Source organism: Herpailurus yagouaroundi, unplaced genomic scaffold (genome assembly GCF_014898765.1).
Source record: "Herpailurus yagouaroundi ecotype Mexico unplaced genomic scaffold, PumYag 191, whole genome shotgun sequence".
Lineage (NCBI taxonomy): Eukaryota > Metazoa > Chordata > Mammalia > Carnivora > Felidae > Herpailurus > Herpailurus yagouaroundi.
The window spans coordinates 16,381,694-16,386,755 of NW_024412422.1; the positions used below are offsets into that span (position 1 = coordinate 16,381,694).

The following is a 5,062-nucleotide window of genomic DNA, read 5'->3' on the forward strand; positions in this document are numbered from 1 at the left end:
AAGTCCATAAGGACGAACACAAGAAGCATTAATTACGTGGGGCATTTGAGAAAATGTGACATGTGTTCGGAAAGGTCTGGGGCTTTTCTTAGGACGCTTGTAGAAGAATCTCTTAACTTGGGGGAAAATGTTTCTTTTTAAAAACATTTTTTTAAGTACTAAGTACTTATTTATTTTTGAGAGACAGAGAGAGACAGAGCATGAGCTAGGAAGGGGCAGAGAGAGGGAGACACAGAATCCCAGGCAGGCTCCAGGTTCTGAGCTGTCAGCACAGAGCCCGACGTGGGGCTCGAACCCACAGACTGGGAGATCAGGACCTGAGTCGAAGTCAGGTGCTTTTACCGACTGAGCCACCCAGGCGCCCCGGGGAAGAATGTCTCTAAGGAAGTATATTTCAAACAGCAGCTTGAAGGACCACTGTAAGAATTGTTCTATTTGGAAGTTCTCATTTTGAGGATCGACCAAACCCGACTCCAGCCTCTGGGTGCCACCTGCTGGGGTCCAGCCCGTGGTTTTAGTAAGAGGCTCTGTGTTTCGTTTCCTAGTTGTTACCAGGAAGTATCTCTTTTAGCTGCTTGAGACTAATTTAAAAAATGATGACCTTGAGGGAGAGACATCGATGACGTTGTGGTGCCAGAGAACATTCTAGAGACCTCTTGGCGCCTACTCCGGCCACTCGCGTGGCTGGGTTCAGTTAGAGGAAAACCGGAGGATGACTGAGTCACTAAAACACGCAAGTTCTTCGAGACCAGCTGCACTGGAAGCAGCAGACGAGGCGCGGAACAGCCATTAGCATAATCACATTGTAAGCAGTGGACGAGTTTCCGGAAAACCAATATCATTATCACATGAGTGTCCTTCAAGTGAATTGTAATTGCCGTGTAGAGTCATTTTACATTTAATTGAGAAATTTATCCTAGTTGTATACTTCCATCAAGGCGACAAGCGTGAGGAATCTACTCCGTATTTTACGGGGTTCCGAGTTTCGCTGATGTTATCACAGGAATTTCAGGGAACACTCGGGATGAGGGTTGGTTCTCGTAGGGGGATACTTATGCATTCGTGAAGGTCGAGGGACGCGGCTGAAGGCGCGGGTCAGCGACATCAGGGCGGGTGTGTGGTCTCGTGGGACGTCAGGCCAGCTTCCCACGTCGCCCCCACGACTGGCAGATCTATTCGCTCAGTGGCTCCCACACTTCCCTGCGCATTCACATCACCCGGAGAGATGAGAACGAAATCTCCCTAGTACCCCAAAAATATAAAGGTGATGCCCCTACCGATATCTTCAGGATTTCTAGGTGGTGGGAGCCAGGCATCAGTATTTTTATTTTATTGTATTGTATTGTATTTCATTCCATTCTTTTTTTTTTTAACGTTTATTTACTTTTGAGAGACAGAGCATGAGCATGAGCAGGGGAGGGGTAGAGAGGGACACACAGAATCTGAAGCAGGCTCCAGGCTCTGAGCTGTCACCACAGAGCCCGATGCGGGGCTTGAACTCACAGACCTTGATGACCTGAGCCGAAGTCGGAAGCTCAACCGACTGAGCCATCTAGGCACCCCATCTAGTCTATTGTATTGTATTGTATTGTATTGTATTGTATTGTATTGTATTCTATTCTATTCTATTCTATTTTATTCTATTCTAATCATTTATTTATTAAAGTTTATTTGCTTGTTTTGAAGGAGAACAGGTGCCTGTGCCCCCATGAGTGGGGAAAAGGGCAGAGGGAGGGAGAGGGAGAATCTTTAGTTGCAGGGCTTGATCTCATGACCCTGAGACCACGACCTGAGCCGAAATTAAGAGCTGGACCCTCAACCGAGGGAGTCACTCCAGGTGCCCCTTTTATTTTATTTTTTAGAAGTTTATTTATTTTAAGTAATGTCTACACTCAACGTGGGGCTTGAACTCACGGCCCCGAGATCAAGTGTCGAATGCTCTCCGGACTGAGCCACCCAGGCGCCCCAGCGTCAGTATTTTTGGTGGAGGTGATTCCAGTGTGCTACAGTTTGGGGGAACCATGGTATTAACTCCCTTTTTCGTTACTAGTAGAATCTGTTTTACTCGGGGGTCCGTCCTTTCCACTCAGCCGTGTGACACAGCAATGCTGAGCCCGTCCCCAGGGCCAGGGCTACATAAGCAAGTCGGGGTCAGAAGCCCCCCTGCGATGTTCACTGCTCCCGAAATAACCATATGACCTAGGTCGGCCCAATCACGTGCTAAGAACTTTGACTTCATGATCCCGTGACGAGAAGTGGTTTTTCTGTTTCCGTATCTCTGCGCTCAAGGAACCTGAGCTCAGATCTGCTCTACTTGGAATCGGGGTCCTATGTAGACATTGCCCCGCTGCTCAGTCCACCAGCTTGACGTCTTTCCGGCCTCAGTTCCTCTCCCGGTGCAAGACAATACGCTTCCACGGTGCTCACCCGGGGCTCAGCGGCCATCGTCCGGCTCGTACACCAGAGTTGCCCTGGCTCATCTGGTGTTGGCCTTGACATCTTCTGAGTTGCCGGAAATGCCTGAGATGAGCTGGGCTGTCCCCCCCCCCCCTTTCCTGGAGCTTTGAGACAGGACCAGAAAGCGTGCTTTGTACGTGTGCTCTCTGCAAGCCGAGGTCTTCTTGTATTCGGTGAAGGAAGAACAGGAACAGGCAGAGGCTGATAGAAGCAAAGACTCGCTCGTGAAAAGCAAGCAAGTGTGGAATTATCTCTGCTTCTCCTGCGTCCGCCTGCTCACTCACTGATCAGCACGCAATGACTGCTACAGCTAAGCTGGTCCTGCTACCTTGCTCTAATATGAAATGCAAAGAAATACTTTAAAAAATTTTCTTAATTTATTTATTTTGAGAGAGAGAGAGAGAGAGAAGGAGGGAGGGGGCAGAGACAGAGGGAGAGAGAGAGAATCCCAAGCAGGCTCTGCACTGACAGCCCAGAGCCCGATGCAGGGCTCGAACTCTGGAGCCCTGAGATCAGGACCTGAGCCGACCAAGAGTCGGATGCTTAACCTACTGAGCCACCCAGGAGCCCTGAAAGACACGTTTTTGAATGTGATAATACTGTGTATACTTCCCCGGAAATAAAACCAGCCATGCTCCCTGGCCACATGAGTGCCTCCTTCTGGTGTTACTTTTGACTTGGGGTGTTTGAACATGGCTTGAAAATGTTGGAAAATGGCTTGAAAGTGTTTGAAAATGGCTTGTAGCAGGTAAGTGGGAGGCTGATTTCAAGTACGGGCTGCTTTTCCGCATTCTCAGATACGTGGAATCCATTAACGAACCTTCTGTTTGTAACTTTAAATTCTTTCTCATTAGAAACACACTCATGTTCACTGTGGAAATATCTTTGAAATATAGTAAAGTGGAAAGTGGAAATAAAAAAAAAAATCCCAACAACAAACATAGCCCCTGTTCAAATTTCACTTTATTTACTTCTCGTTTTTACGTCAGTCGTATATAAGCTGATATCAATATGTATGCCTTTAAAAAGCTAACTCACGTTTTATTTTAATGCTTTAAAAATGTCCTTATCCTGCTTTATGACCTCAGTATATTCTGAGCACATCCCTATACTAGTAAACACACTATTTTAAAATTAAACCATCTGTATCCAGTTGTATATTGTTAGCTGCATCCTGGTGGACTTTTAAACAACTTTTCACAGTTACCCCTGATCGGCAAGCGTAACAGTGTCCGGGAATTGTGAAGTTCTGGGTTCAAATCCAGTGGGACTTGGGACATGTTTGCAACGTCTGAACTCACGGGTTCAGACTCACCTCCAGTGTATGCCCAGCGGCTTAATAACCTTTGGATCGTGGAGCATAGCGATCATCAAGATAATAACAGCAGGCGTTTGCCACTGCCCCGATGTGTGCTAGGTATTCCTTTAAGTACTCGACGTGAGTTAGCCCATCTAACCATCACCCTCCATGAATAGATCACGATCTCCACTCCATGTGTAAGCCAAGAAGCAGAGAGCTTAGATGACTTAAGGTCACAGAGAAGTAATAGAATAAAGATACAAACCCGGGGAACTGGCCTCTGAAAGAAACCCCTTTTATTTGTACTTTTAACGTTTACTTAGAGAGAGGAGAGAGAGGGCGACACAGAATCCGAAGCAGGCTCTAAATTCTGAGGGGTCGGCACAGAGCACGAGGCCCGAGGCCTGAGGCGGGGCTCGAACTCACGGACCAGGAGATCACGACCGAGCCAAAGTCGGACACTTAACCAACTGAGCCACCCAGGCGCCCCTGTAAGTAACCCTCTTTTTTTTTTTTTTTCTCAACGTTTTTATTTATTTTTGGGACAGAGAGAGACAGAGCATGAACGGGGGAGAGGCAGAGAGAGAGGGAGACACAGAATCGGAAACAGGCTCCAGGCTCTGAGCCATCAGCCCAGAGCCTGACGCGGGGCTCGAACTCACGGACCGCGAGATCGTGACCTGGCTGAAGTCGGACGCTTAACCGACTGCGCCACCCAGGCGCCCCACTAACCCTCTTAACAACCCCACTGACACGGAGGGGGTTTTGGAGTGGTGGGGGTCCAGAGCCGATGGCCAAGAAAGAATTCTTGAAGATGCCTTTGGCGCAAAAAGGTGACTTTATGAAAGCACGGGGACGGGACTTTCGGCAGAGAGAGCTGCACTGGGGTCCTGACTAGTGACTGGTTACGTACTATGGAGTTGGGGGAGGAAAAGACAGAAAGGAGGCCTCCAAGAAAGACTTTGACATGCTAAGGAAAATGCAAACGGTGCCAGGCGTGTTGGTGTTATCAGGCTTAGGTTGTTTCCCCTCTAGTGAGGCATCAACATCAGGTCAGGAGGGGGTTCCTGGGGAAATGCTAGACTCCGGATGTGCCACAAGTATTTGCCAATGGGCTGCAGGTGATAAGAAATTTAATTTTATCTGCCATTTCCTTCTTGTCTTTGTTCCCACATCACGGTGGAGGGGAGGGTGATGTCGGGGCTCCCGGAAACGGAGTCCATAGGTTTCCGGAGATGAGTCTATCGATAAGATTGCCTTTTTCTTGTAATTTACTAAGACGTTGGTCAACTGATGGAGACTCCT

The 5,062-nt window shown here is 48.1% G+C and overlaps 1 non-coding gene across 1 annotated transcript; it reads right to left on the minus strand.

Moving 5' to 3' along the window:
- Positions 1–274: 274 nt before the first annotated feature.
- Positions 275–360, minus strand: TRNAR-UCG (transfer RNA arginine (anticodon UCG)). The gene has a single exon. It is a non-coding gene; the product is annotated as a tRNA-Arg (tRNA).
- Positions 361–5,062: the final 4,702 nt, after the last annotated feature.